We start from the raw sequence: 15,474 nt of genomic DNA, 5'->3' as shown, positions 1-15,474 counted from the left end.
ATTGTCCCTGACCTCAGAGAACATCCGTCCTGTGGGATGATGGCTGCCCTCCCCCACCTCTTTCTCATCTGGAAAACCCTCACCACTCAAGGGTCCGCTCTAGGGCCTACCCTCCACCTGTGAAACCATCCCTGACCTGCCTCCCCACCCCCAGGTGAAACAGCCACGGCTTCCTTTGCACCTTCACTGTGCCCAGTAAATAATTGTCATTGTCACACCTGTGTCACCGTCTTGCTCATCTTCACCATCTATCTTCCTTTGCTCCTTAGACTAAATCCCTGCCCTGCAGTCTAATTCACCTTCAGACCCCCAGTCCCTTGCACAGAGCACATGGCATATGGTCATACACTCTGAAAAACTCTGAAAATATCTGCAGACTAAACGAACCAGTCAAACAATGGATGTGAGAGTGGAAAGACAGAAGGATGGAGGAGCGAGGGCGTTCAGGTGACCAGCGAGACAGAGAGAAGGCAAGACATCGAGATGGCCCTTCAGCACATGCGTTCAAGGCACATTTGATGGACAAGCAGAGGCATCATTGTTATTAACTCATTATAGCTGCCATCTTCATCTTCTATTTTGTTCTCGGCATTTATAAATGTTACTTCAAATTTTCATAACAACTCGACAGAATAAGGATTATTATTATCCCTGAGGCTCAGAGAGGTTAGGCAACTCCCCCAAGGTCACAAAGCCTATAAGAGGCGGAGCTGGGCTTAGAACTCTAGGTGGTCTGAATCCAAAGGCGCTGCTCTCTCCTACCCTCAAGAGTCTATGTCTGCACTTGTATTGGAGTTTTAACAGCCATCTCAGGTCTCCCCCCAGGGACCCTGGGCTGGCTTCTCTCTTGGCCAGTGTGAGAGGCGTCCCTCTTGGAGACCCTCATTTCTCCAACACTAGCCATTTCAGGGAACGGCTTTGCTGAAACCTGAATTATGGAAATGGGTTGTCAATTACCCCAGGTGGCTGTGTAAAAGAATTACTGCAACAATCACAGTGAAAAGAGAACTTTATTTTCACCACATTCCAGTAAAAGCTAATTCAGAATAACTCCATTTAACAGTTATTTTATGCTGAAATACTGAATGCCTTGGGGAGTCTTTTAGGGATTTTAAAGTCTCTTTATTTATAAATGATTCATGCTGCATTTTCAGAAAAACCTACAATTAGTGTGGGTAGCACAGAAGCTCCTTAGGGAAAGGTAAAAAAAAAAGAAAGAAAAGAAAATATACATGCATTCTCTGCACCCTTTACCCATTGTTGTTTTGCAGTGGACTATGAAAAGAGAACCAAAGAAAAAACGGCAAGGAGATATTTTGTCTAACCTTTTAAATACATGCCCCATTTGACAGTATTTGTATAGTAGTTTTTTCCGTGATCGGCTCAACCCATAAAATTCTTTTAATGCATGTTTCAATTTGGTACATAGTCTTCACACCTGCAGAACCTTAAATGAATCAGAGATGCTTTGGGTGGATCCCATCTCCTCAGCATCTTAAATGAGCCCCTGAGAGACAGCCGTGGCCTTGGGCGGGGTCAGCACAGCTGCCCAAAGAGATGGCAAAGGGAAGACTCCTAATTCTTTTTTTTTTTTTTTTTTTTTTTTTTGTGGAACTCGGGCCTCTCACTCTTGTGGCCTCTCCCGTTGTGGAGCACAGGCTCCGGACGCGCAGGCTCAGCGGCCATGGCTCACGGGCCCAGCCACTCCGTGGTATGTGGGATTCTCCCGGACCGGGACACGAACCCGCGTCCCCTGCATCGGCAGGCGGACACTCAACCACTGCACCACCAGGGAAGCCCAAGACTCCTAATTCTTGAGCCAAAGTTATCCCAGAGAGAGTCTGTGCAAATCCGCTCTCAAAACTGCCCTTTCCGAGCCTCTCTTTCTTCACGCACCCAGTGAGGTGTATCATATTCACTTCACGGGTGTTTGCCATCAGCCATTCATTGAATGCCCTTTTTTGGACATCTGTTCTCCTCCATATGCAGGATGGTCTCTGAATACAGAAGTGCACAGTCTACTGGAGAAAAGGGACACAGAACAGAACAGTGTTGGTGGTGGGATAGAGGCTGCAAGACTCTCAGTGAGCACAGAGGGACACAGGACCCATACGGAGGAGTCAAGGAAGATTTCCTGGAGGAAGTGGCGTCTAAGCTAAAATGGGAAGGCTGGATAAGCACGAAAGGGAATAAGGCTGTGAGGCCAGAGGTCTCAGCAGGCACAGCGATCTGGGGACCAGAGAAAATGAAGCCTGTGCAGGGTCCTGTGAGCAGTTCAGTCCTGCTGGAGGAATTCAGCATCAGAAATGGAAAGGTGATAAAGACGAGCTTTAGAGGATCCACGAGATGATTATTTCAATAAGAGGATTTTGTAAACTCTGGGGCTATAAGGCTCTGCACAATGTCAGTTATTATCTGATATTATTACCATACCGGACAGATTGGGGGGCAGGGATCAAACTAGGAGATGGAGCTAGAATTTGCCGATGTCACTAACAGAGGATCTTAATATTTCTCTTTCCAAGTGTTTTACTTAATTCATTTTTTACTGTGTGTAAGACTGATGGGGGTTACCTCATTCACTTATGCATTCATTTGTAGGTGAAATCAGATGTTTCATTTTTGTATGTGACTAATATTGGGGGTTTATTGGAAGTAACTATAGCAGAACTCAGAGTTATTGAAAACCATAAAAAAGAGGAAACAATTTCCATCCTTAGCAACCCACAGAATTCACGCCCAGGATCCCTCCTCCCTCATCTGGAAATATCTCATCCCTGTCAATTGTGCCTGTCTCTCCTGAGTCAGCAAATACATAGCCTACACTGAGGAATGTTTTATGTGTTTAATTGAATTATTTTCAATTAAATGAGTATTTTTTCAAATCTCTACTATGTGCCAGGTAGTGTGAAAAATGTGCAAGAACACAGAAATGAAAGAGACCCAGTTCCTGACCGCAAGAGCTCAATTTTAGAGCAGGGAGATATCACATGGGGCTGGGACAGGATGCATGGAGGGCGGTCCACAGAGGCAGAATAGGTCAAGGTTCTGAGGGCCAGATCAAACAAGGGGTATTACCTCCGAGGGAGATGAATTTGGGAGTTGAGCCAGAGTCAACCAGAGTCTGACACATCCCGGCACTGTGACCTTGGGCTGGTCACTTAACATCTCTGTGCCTCAGTTTCATCATCTGTGAAATGGGGATAACAACCCTCCTATCAGCACTGAGTTGTTCTGATGAATTGATGAATACATGCAAGGTGCTCTAAAGAGTGTCTTGAACATCTTAAATGCTCAGAAAGAGCTGATTACTCTTACCATTATCATTGTCATCATTATTCTCATCATCATTATAACGGTTTCATGAGTAAATGATAGGGGAAGAGGTGAAGGCAAAAGTCAAGATAGGATGTGGAGCTATAGATCTAGCTATAGACCCAAAGAAATGAAAACATTCATCCACAAAAAACCTCCTACAGGCATTTTCATGGTGGCCAAAAAGTGGAAACAACCCAAATGGCTATCAGCTGGTGGCTGGATAAACAGAATGTAGTCTATCCTTGCAATGGAACACTTTCCAGCAATAAAAAGGAATGAAGCATGACATGTTACAGCAAGGATGAACCTTGAAAACATGATGCTTAGTAAAAGAAGCCAGTCACAAAAGCCACATGCTGTATGATTCCATTTATAGGAAATGTCCAGAGTAGGTCAATCTATAGAGACAGAAAGTAGATTGGTGGTTGCCTAAGGTTAAGAGTATGTGATTGCTAATGGGTAGGGGGTTATTTTTGAGGTGATGAAAATGTAGTTAACTTCGATTGTGGTGATAGTTGGACAACTCTCTATATACACTAAGACCATTGAACCGTATGCTTTAAATGGGTGAATTTGGGGTGTGTGAATTATTTCTCAGTAAAGGGAGAGAAGGAGGAGAGGTGGAGTCAGGGTGAAGATGGGGGAAACTAAGTCTTGTATGCAAGGAAGAGGCCAGGAAGTGGCACGTCGGGAGGATGGACACAGAGATCAGTGGTCAAGCTCTAAGCATCTAACACCATGAGCCTGGTCCTTTTTGTTTGTTTGTTTGTTTGTTTGCAGTACGCGGGCCTCTCACTGCTGTGGCCTCTCCCGTTGCGGAGCACAGGCTCCGGACGCTCAGGCTCAGCGGCCATGGCTCACGGGCCCAGCTGCTCCGCGGCATGTGGTATCCTCCCGGACCAGGGCACGAACCCGCGTCCCCTGCATCAGCAGGCAGACTCTCAACCACTGCACCACCAGGGAAGCCCCGAGCCTGGTCCTTTTTTATTTTAAAACATCAATCAGTCTTTTAAAGAACAAAAGTGGAAGGGCAGCAGACAGGCGCAAAACTTCAGCCCCCAATTCATTCAGTATTTAAAGTGGGCCTGCTAATGTACCCAGCTGTTCTAAGTGCTGGGGATATAGTGGGAACCAATTCAGAGGAGTCCAGGCCCGCCTGGAGTCCACAACAAGTGCATTTAACAAACACACCCATGTAAACACGCATGCGATCATTCCAGAAAGTGACGGGTGTCTTAAGCAAAGAGATACAGTGGAGAGTGAGTAGAAGGGCTGCCTTGGATTGGAGGACAGGATGGTCAGAAAAGGTCTCTCTCAGGAGGTAACATCTGAGCTGACTTGACAGTAATGAGCCCGTCATGCCAAGACTCAGAGTAAGAGTGTTCTAGACAGAGGAACAGAAGTACAAAGGTCCTAACAAGCTCGTAAAGAAGAACCCAAATAAATTCTTGTGTTGGAAGTATGGAGGTGAGAGGAAGGAGAAATCTATCTGAACCAAAACCAACAGGGAAGGCTTCAGGGAACAGGCAGACTTTGAGCTGAGCCTTAAAGAAGGAGCGAGATGACTCTTTGGTCCCCTTTGTCCATGTGAGAAGCAGCAGTTTCTTTCTTCTTAAGCAGGTCACTCTGATGCAAAGGCAGTGGGTGTATCAGTCAACGACAGCTGTGTAACAAACCACAATCGACTGTTGCCCTGACACCTGCAGGCAACTGCTCTTGCTTGGTCTTGACAGGGGCACCTCTGCTCCCTGTGTCTCTCCTCCTCGGCCTGAGACCAGAGTTTGCTTAGCGTGTACATCCCATGAGGATGGCAGAACCCCAACAGCAAGTAGAAACCTCAAGACCTATGAAGCCTTAGGCTCAGAAGTGCTACTCGGCCATGTCCACCTCATTCTAGTGGACAAGAAAAATCACATGGCGGAGCCAGAAATAAAGAGGAGGTGGTATTCTCTGCCTTTATTGGGGGTAACCTCAAAGGATGTAACAGAGAGCATGGATACAGAGAGGTGGGAAGAACTGGGCAAATAATATCTGCCCTAAAACAACTAGGTCTGGTGAGCCCTTGGTCAGTGTTTGTGGGTGGGCTGGAGACAGAGAGAGCTGGAGAGTGTGTAGGCATCTCACCAAGACTCCAGGGGGAACACGGCCCTTGAAATACTATTAATCAGTGAAAAAGGAACAAACCAACACTTGTACATACAACAGCAAAGATAAATCTCCAAGGCACTATGCCAAGTGAAGTAAGCCAGACTCAAAAGGCAAAATTCTTTAAGATTTCATTTATATGGCATTCTTGCAAAGACAAAACTATAGGGGCAGTAACAGATCAGAGGTTACCAGGGGCTGGGGAAGGAGAGGGGGGTTGACAGCAAACGGACATAAAAATTTCTTATGTGATAGAAATTGACCTCCGCATCGTTATGGTGATGAGACATGACTGTCTACCTGTGTCAAAACTCACAGAACTCTACCCCAAAGTGAAGGAGAGTCTACTTATGTAATTATACTGTAATGTTAAAAGGGGGGGATAATAAATTCATTATTAATTTTTTAAAAATCCATAAGAAGATGTAAAATCATTTCTTCAATGAAAGAGCCTCCACCCCTTTATAAAAAGGAATTGAGCAATTCTTTGAATATTATGGACTTTTATTTTTAATATTAGAATTAATATTGCAGAGAAACAATAATGTGTATTGAGGCAAGAAACACAAGATGTAGAATTTTAATTTTTTATAAGGGAAAAAGGGAGATCGAAATATTCGACTGGCACACACTCTGTGCCCGCACAGGACTTTATCCCTGTGTCTTTGTTGATTGCAGTAGGGAAAACAGGCAGTCACTTGGACCAACTTTCCTCTCCTTGTTTTCTAAGTTTTGTTCCCAAACTTCCTTGTCAGAGAGTAGCACAATGTCGATACTCCTTCCCCTTTCTCCCCTCCCCAAAAACGTTCATAATTCAGTCAATCCAAAGGTCTACATGTCAGCAAACTCTGTCTTGACTGATTTTTTTCCCTCCTGAATTGACAGAATCACATGGTTACTTATTTATTTACTTATTAATGATTTATATCCTGTCTCCTTCCAAAAAGGATCTGAGTGCCTTGCTGGATGTCTTGGCATTACCTCCAAAAAGTATAAGCATCTCGAGGAAGAAAATAACCACTGGAGGAGTGGTGTCTGGTTTTGTTCCAGAATCCGCGGAGTCTCAGGAAAAGGCGTAATGAGCCCATTACTGCAGAAAATGAATAATGGAGGGTCTGACCTGGCTGCCATGTTAAAGTAGGATCTTAGACACAAAACTCCCTCCCCAAGGCTGTCTGTACAGGGAGGGAAGGAGATCTACTGGTTAACTGAGGTCAAAAACTTTACTCACTGAAGAAACAGGTACTTTCTTCCCTGAGCAAGTCAATTAAGCAAAAAAGTAGTTACCAGCCATTAAGTGTCATCTATGGGCCAGCACTTAACAAACAGAATTTCAACAACTTGGCAAGATAAGTACTGGACTCTGTGGGAAAAAAAAAAAAAAGCTCAGAGAGGGTAAGTAACTTGGCCAGGGTTGCAGAGCAGGTCAAACAGTCAAGCTAGGCTCTTGAATCCAGGTCTTTCTGACTCTGGAGCCCATGCTTATTCCCTTTTCCAAGTTTCCTCTGGGCTTTTGAGCCCAACCTACATGTCTGGCACTGGCTGTCTGTAATGATCCAGTATATTAAATAATGTTGACATCTTTTGCTCGCTTTTGGACACTGCATCAAAGAATTTTCACCATACCTGCTATCAGTTAGGATGATCTCAGCCACAAGCAACAACAAGGCCAAATTCCAACCAGCTTCAACACTGAGATGCCACCATCTCAGTAGTAGAGGTCTAGAGGCAGGGCAAGTTCCAGGCACCATATGTTAGGCGGTTGCTTTGCTGCTCCAACATTCCCTCTGCTTGGCCCTTTTCCATGTGTGTACATCTTCCTCAGGTAGGTAGGAACCAGGATGCAGCAGTTCTGGGGGTTTCTCCAAAGGAAGACATGGGCCCATCTCCTTAGGTACGAGAGAACCTTTCCTAAAAGGCCCAGCTGTCATCATCTCCAGACTCACTGGCCAGGACTGGGTTCCATACACATACCCTGGGTTCCATACCCATTCTTAAGCCACCCATTGGCAAGGGGGAAGGGATGACCATGGATGCTGTAGGAGAAACCTGGTAGATATTTTCTAATCCCATGTGTCCTCCTGGACATCCATGAAGACTGCATTTCCCAGCCTCTCTTACAGTACAGATTGGGCCATTTGACTGGCTTCTACCAATAGAATGTGGGAAAAGTTATGTCACTTCCAGGCCTGTCCTTAAAATGTCCTGTGTAGTCCTCCATGCTCTCTCATCAGCAGCTCAGGCCCTAAAAGCTGACAACACCACAGGATGTAGAAATCTGGATTCCTGAACCACTTGGTTAAAGGCCACCCACTAGACATCATTGATGTTGTATTGTGTTAAACCACTGAGATTTGGAAGTTATCTGTTACTGCAGCTAGCAATGATTACCCTGACTAATCCGGGTGGCTCACACTAACCATCTGGGGTGGAATAGAAGTTGGGAGTCAACCGTAAAAATGAAGACATAACTTGAGTTGTGTGATTTCCATATGGCGGAAAGGGGTGATGTCCAAAGTCACCCATGGCCAGGGAGACAGAGAGAAGACATTAGTGAGCGATTTTGAAAGTCAAAGTTTAATGATTATAGGACGGTTTCAGAGATTCGCATTACTCTCCGTTATGACCTTGGGCAAGCCACTGCCCAACTCTGGCCTCAGTCTCTCCAGGAGAAGATGATGTCAAAGTCTCTCCAGCATCCCAGTGGTTCTATACTGCTCTGCACTTATCTTGAGTTGGTGCTGATGAGACCACACATACAGTGACTTGGGAAGAGGGTCATTTTCAAAACCAGGGTCCCAGCATCCACTTCTGAAAAGTTGCACCAAGAAATGCCAGGCCACCCAGCAACCACAGGACAGGAACGCCTGTAAGTATTGATGCACAGGGCAGGAGCATCTCCTATTGAAACAATCATTCTAGAATTTTTTGTACAGTTAACACAAACATGATTTCCATAACTCTGATGAGGAAGCCAATTAATACAAGGATTGGGGCTTCCTTGGTGGCGCAGTGGTTGAGAGTCTGCCTGCCGATGCAGGGGACACGGGTTTGAGCCCTGGTCTGGGAGGATCCCACATGCCGCGGAGCAGCTGGGCCCGTGAGTCACGGCTGCTGAGCCTGCGCGCCTGGAGCTGTGCTCCACAGCGAGAGTCTGCGACGGTGAGAGGCCTGCGCACCGCGATGAAGAGTGGCCCCCACTCGCCGCAACTGGAGAAAGCCCTCCCACAGAGACAAAGACCCAACACAGATGAAAATAAATAAATAAATAAATAATTTTATTTTTAAAATACAAGAATTATCTATTGTTACTGCCTAGCATAAAACCCCACAAATCAAATGGATTCCCCAAACCCACTCAGATTCCCACATTGCTAAGTCACATCCATTATACTGCTTTATAGTCACATTTGTATCTTTTGTTATTAATGCTATCAATACAGTATTTATTCACTAAGAAATAGCCTTCCGCTTAAGAGGGAAATGTCTTTATTTGTAAGTGATCCTGATGATCCCGTGCTATGCACACACTGGCTGGTGTATCTACAGCTGGGACACAAACTATTTGAAGACAAATAATAACAGCCAGTTATTGAAGACCTACTGAGTGCCAGGCTATGCCCTCAATCCATGATCTAATCTTATCAATAGTCCTGTCTCTTTCAACCCCATTTAACAGAAGAGGATACTGAGGCCCAGGATGGAGAAGTAACTTGTCAAATATCCGAAAAGTGAGGATATCCAGTGAGGAGCTAGGTCTTCCACTCGAGGACTTTCTACTTTGACACAGCTACCAAGTGCTTCCAGTACTCAGAAAAAGACTAAAGTAAAGCCCTCAAGATTGATGCAGAAGCATCTCACTGGCTGTAATTGTGACTGCTTTTAAGTTCCCTTTATTTACTCTTCATACAGAAATTGCCAACATAGCCACTCATTTTCGTGCAAACAGATGTGGAAATTGGGATCACAAGGGCAATGGTAGACAAACTCATACATATATTTTGGAAAATTTCCCACCCGTGACCCCAGGCCATGTAGGATGACAACCATTTAGGTCACTGAAAAGGTGTTTTTCTCTCAGTAGGGTAGCAGCAAAAGCAACCTGTGCCTTGTGGTTCTGCAATTTCCCCCAAGTTAGTAACACTTGAAAAGGAAATGTCTTGGTATCTTTCAATTTCTCCATCTCTTGCTCCTTCCCACCTTAGCTCCTGCCTATGCCCACAGCCAAACTCCCCAGCCAAAACCACCTCTGGGCAGCCCAAATAGCATTGGCAATGCTAGGTACAGTCAGGAAAGAATAAACCAACAATTAGGGTTTCCAGACAAAATACAGTATGCCCAGTACCTAGGTCAGCTTGAGCAGCCATAACAAAATACCATAGACTGGGTGGCTTAACCAACACTTAATTTCTCATCGTTCTAGAGGCTAGAAGTCCAAGATCAAGATGCTGGCATGATCAGTTTCTAGTGAGGGCTCTCTTCTTGACTTAGAGATGGTCACATTCTTGCTATGTCCTCACATGGTGGGGAGAGAGAGTGAGACAGCAAGCTCTCTGTTAACTTATAAGGGCACTAATCCCATAATGAGGGCCCCACTCTCAAGACCTCACCTAAACCTAATTACCTCTTAAAGTCTCCACCTCCAAATACTATCACATTGGGGATTTTGGCTTCAGTACATGAATTTTCGGGGATGGAGCACACTTCAGTCAATAGCACCCAATTAGATGTGAATTTCAAATAAGCAACAAATAATTCTTTTAGTATAAATAGCCCCTCAATAAATATGTTTGAAATTCAAATTTAACCAGGCATCTTGTATTTTTATTTGCTAAATCTGGCAACCACACCAAAAAATATTAGAAAGAAATTTTCTACTGTCTTAATGCTCTTTCTTTCTCTTGTCCCCTCCTGAGAGCACCTCCAGGCCTCTAAGAAAGAGGAATTACTTATTTGATGAGTCAGACTCTAGGACACCCGTGGTCCAAATTTTACCCACAGGTGGAGTTCTTCTGTCACAATGGTCAGTATGCAAACATGGGTTTCCCCTTGGTGCTGCCAGTCCCCAGGCAGTAAGTCGACCAAAACTGGGCCTGTCTTTTTTTTATCCAATTCCAACCCTCCTTACTTGCACCGGGGTGGGTGAGCCAGGCAGGTCCTCCTCTGCAGATGCAGCCATCTGAGACACAGGAAAGGAAGTGGGGAGCAGAGGTTGTGTACCTCACCAGAAAAGTCTAACTGCTTTATCAAACGGCCCGTACTGAGCTGTAGCAGTGCCTGCCATCTTGGTTATGGCTCCTGTGTACCTTGCTTCCTCCACCAACACCCCCCTTATGGGGAAGGAATGTGGAATGAAGCAGTGAGCATGGCTGAGTCCTGGCTCTTCAGCACCACAAGAATGGACAGCACCACACCCAGAAACTTCAACACAAGGGTCCACATGTCTCAGCTGCACAACTCAAACAGCTTGACATGGAGCAGTATTCACGGCTCTCTAATCTCCTCTGGAGAGCTAGACTGTGTGGCCACGGTTAATAATCAGGGCTTATGGGAGGGGCAAAATTTTACACTGGGGCTGCTGGTGATGTAACAAACAGATGAATAACTCTACTTCATTCTCTTCCTGAAACCCATCCAGACCAGCCTGGTCACCCCCTTATGCTATTCTTACAAATGAGCCCATAAAAATAGGACCATTTCTTTATTTAAAGAGCACGTGTCCTTGTCATTATTTTCAATGAGGGACCAATGAACAGAGCTACTTGGACTCTGGCCGAGACCTCAGGCAGCCTCTGGACTTGCTGGCCTGAATCCCACTTTGCCTCTTTAAGTATGTTCATTGGTAGTTCCCACCCAAACCCCTGCTAAGCACTGCAGAGGAAAAGATCTGTGTCCTGGTGTTTTTCCTTCTAAAAATAATGGTGCAGCCCCTATGGAAAAAGGTATGGAGGTTCCTCAAAAAATTAAAAATGGAACTACCATCTCATTCAGCCATCTCACGTGTGGGTATTTATACAAAAGAATTTAAATTGGAACCACGAAGAGATATCCACACTCCCATGTTCATTGCAGCACTATTCACAATAGCCAAGAGGTAGAAGCAACTTAAGCGTCCATTGACGGATGCATGGGTAAGGAAGATGTGGTATATACATACAGTGGAATATTATTCAGCCTTAAAAAATGAAGTCAATCCTGCCATATGTAACAACATGGATGCACCTTGAGGATGTTATGCTCAGTGAAATACGCCAGTCACTGAAAGACAAATACTGCAAGATTCCACATACATGTGGTTTCTAAAATAGTCAAACTCATAAAAGCAAAGAAAAGAATGGTGGATGCCAGGGGCAGGAGACAGGGAAGAGGAGGTACAGCGGGTGTAATTACACAAGATGGATAAGTTCTGGAGACCTACTATACAACATTGTGTCTATAGATAACAATACTGTATTGTGCACTTGAAAATTTAATATGGCAGATTTCATGTCAAGTGTGCTTACCAGAATAAGATAAAATTTAAAAACTAATCAGCAGCCCAGGCAGAAAAGAAGAAAGTTGAAGTGTATGTCTAGAGGACCCCAAAACATTGAAAAGCCAAAGCTGAAGTATATAACAACTGTATAGGAAGAGGGAGGAAAAAATCAGACTAGGGAGTTATTTTTAGATGCATTTGTCTTCACCACATAATGCAACTTTCAAGCATGGTTCTATTTCCTCAAGTGGAGTGAGTCCCCAGATACCCTTGTTCACATACTGTGTGCCTGTATCTTAGAAATATCTGCTTGTTGCAGATAACCAACCATTCTAATTAATAACACAAAGTCACAGGGGGAGCTTTTTAACTGAAACCGCAGCAGGGAACAGATAAGAAAAATATACTGTAGGTGTGGGGTTGTTGCTTCTTTTTTTTTCCCTAATTCCCAAATTCCTGCCAGTATTCTACTACGTCTTGTGAATTCTAGAATAATGAAACATGACATGATATAACCCAATGTGAGGCGTCAACATGACATAAGCAAATGCAAAAGGATTCATTATCACCAAGCATGTCAGAATTGCACATGGAATGTTCTTCCTCCTGCCCCGACCCCTGGATTACAGAGTTTGGAGATTTGGATCTGATGATAACACTGGCTGTAAATGGGAAGAACCACCCTGCCTTTCCTGGGCACCTCCCTTTTCAAGTGATGCTCGGGGTGGTTTATAAAGTTAAGAACCAGGTCATTATGCCCTGAACGCGAGGGTCATTCTACCTGCCAGGGACCACAGGTAGACACAATGCCATCTGGGTTTGCCAGCTGTCACCACCCAAGCCCCATAATCAGGTTTGTCTCTTAAGCAAAAAATTACAACACATGGAATTTTTCCAAGAAACCTATTTATTTAAGGTTGTAGGAACTTCCCTGAAAACACCACCACTTTTTTTTTATTAAAGTATACTTGATTTACAATATTGTGTTAGTTTTAGGTGTACAGCATAGTGATTCAGTATTTTTTCAGATTACATTCCATTATAGTTTATTACAAGATATTGGGTATAATTCCCTGCGCTATACAGTAAATCCTTGTTGCATATCTATTTTATGTATAGTAATTTGTATCTGCTAATCCCATACCCCTAATCTTAGCTCCTCCCTCCTTCCCTTCGGTAACCATAAGTTTTGTTTTCTTCTTTTTTTCATGAGTTTGCTTTCTATGTCTGTGTGTCTGTTTCTGGTTGTGTTTTGTTTTGTTTTGTTTGCAGTACACGGGCCTCTCACTTCTGTGGCCCCTCCCGCTGCGGAGCACAGGCTCCGGACGCACAGGCTCAGCGGCCATGGCTCACGGGCCCAGCCGCTCCGCGGCACGCGGGACCCTCCCGGACGGGGGGCACGAACCCGTGTCCCCCGCATCGGCAGGCAGACTCTCAACCACTGCGCCACCAGGGAAGCCCTGTTTCTGTTTTGTATGTAGATTCATTTGCATTATTTTTAGAGTCCACATATAAGTGATATACAGTATTTGTCTTCTCTGACTTACTTCACTAAGCATAATATTCTTCGGGTCCATCCACATTGCTGCAAATGTCAATATTTCATTCTTTTTTATGGCTAATATTCCATTGTATATATACTACATCTTCTTAATCCAATCATCTGTTGATGGACATTTAGGTTGCTTTCATGTCTTGGTTATTGCAAATAGTGCTGCTATGAACATTGGGGTGCACATATCTTTTTCGAATTAGAAAACACCCCCATTTTCTTAGCAAATGGGTAAGTGTCTAGTAAATGGTGGGAAATCACAATAGCACTTGCCCCTGATCCATAGTTGTTCAAAGTGTGTTTTGCTTATAAATACATAGTCTTTTTTGATCTTTACAAATGTCCTATGATGTGGAGTCAGACCCATCTCGTGGATGGGAAAACTGAGGTCCCAAGTGGGAGGTGGCCAGGTCTCACCCCCTGTGAGCAGCAGAGCCTGGGATGGACAGACGTCCTCTCAGTTCTCCAGGGCTCAGTCTATGGCACCCAGCTATCCCTCCTAGTTGGGTCTAATCCACGTTGACTTCCCAGACACCATGCCTCCCCTATCAGGCTATCACAGCCCTTGTGAGCAGCAGCTGAGCTTTTGAAGTATCACAGTATTTCTCTTGCTTGATTTCAGGATGTTGTTGAAGCTCATCAGAAACAGCCAAATAGGGAACCAAAGCGTCCCTCCTGAGTTCAGGTCCCATCACAGAGGACCATGCTTCCCAATCCAGCAGGTCCCAAATCCCAGTCTGCAACTTTCAGCGTTCTCAGGTCACCTGCAGGCTTTGCTTTTGGGGGTCCCTGGACACAGCCTCCACTGGTCTGTCAGGGACTCTGGTATCAATCACCAGAAGCCATCCGTGACATCAGAAGGTCCAATATTGCTGAATTTTAGTTTTTATAGAGAAGCAATTTGGACATCTTGGCAGTGGGCAAAGTACTTCAAAATCAATACATGTCTATTAATTGTCAAAGAAGGTTTTCCTTAGAAAACTTTAACTCATAGCCTCAAACGATGCCTTTTTCCAGCCAGATGCTATGTATGCCTTTGTCCAGAAAGGCAGCACCCTATTGGAATGCACACAACAGCACAGAGTTGGGTGTCCCAAAAAAGAAAGATAAAGGGAGGAGGGAGAGAAAATTACCTCTAAAAGATAATAATTTTCATTTTATACAAAGCTTCATAGTTTATAGACTGTTCACATGAGTTACTTCACTTAATTCAGTCTCCCCATCAACCCCGTGTGCCAGTTATAATTTTTACCCACATTTTTCAAATGCTAGAAGTGAAGCTCAAAGGGATGAAGGGGCCTGATAAGGGTTGCCCAGCCATTAATGCCCCCCTACCCAGTGCTGTTCATATGACCCCCTGCCACAGTCATCCTAAGGGAACCTTCCATGTCCATGACTCTCAGGACCCCACACCTTGTTGATTGAGGATGACATGTGATTCCCCCCATTTATTAGTGTGTATTACAATTTTTGCATTTAAAAGTTGTTGATTTGGAAAGAAAATGGGATGCACTGAACAATCAGTGCCAGGGGCTTCTGAGCGGAGGGACACAGCTGGGTGGGGAGCTGTGGTCCCGTGATCAGACACCCCGGGACGTTAGCCCCTTGGGCTCCCCCTGCAACCCTCCCTCTGCCCTCCCAGATCTCCAGCTCTTGGGAAGCTCTGGAGGGATGGAAGGGGCTGCTGTCCCTCTGTGTGGGCAGCATGGCCAAGCCACCACCTCCTCTTGGACATGAACGTCCCTGGTTGGGTTTGTGCTCAACTTTTCATTGCAACCGCATTGATCAGCCTTCATTTGTCAGAGGGCAGTGTCCTCTCCCTCCTGTGAGCTCACAGAGCCAGCACTGAAACAGTGGCAGCCCCCAGCTTGCAGAGGAGATAACACAGTTCTAGTCACACGGCTGGAGAGCAGGGAGTGGGGCCTGACAGACGGGGTTGTTTTTAGGGTCTTCAGTAACCCTTTTCTGTATGACCTGTAGTAGT

Source organism: Hyperoodon ampullatus, assembly GCF_949752795.1.
Source record: "Hyperoodon ampullatus genome assembly, chromosome: 3".
Taxonomy (NCBI): domain Eukaryota; kingdom Metazoa; phylum Chordata; class Mammalia; order Artiodactyla; family Ziphiidae; genus Hyperoodon; species Hyperoodon ampullatus.
The sequence above is the reverse complement of the archived record's forward strand: the minus strand, read 5'-3'. Positions refer to the sequence as shown.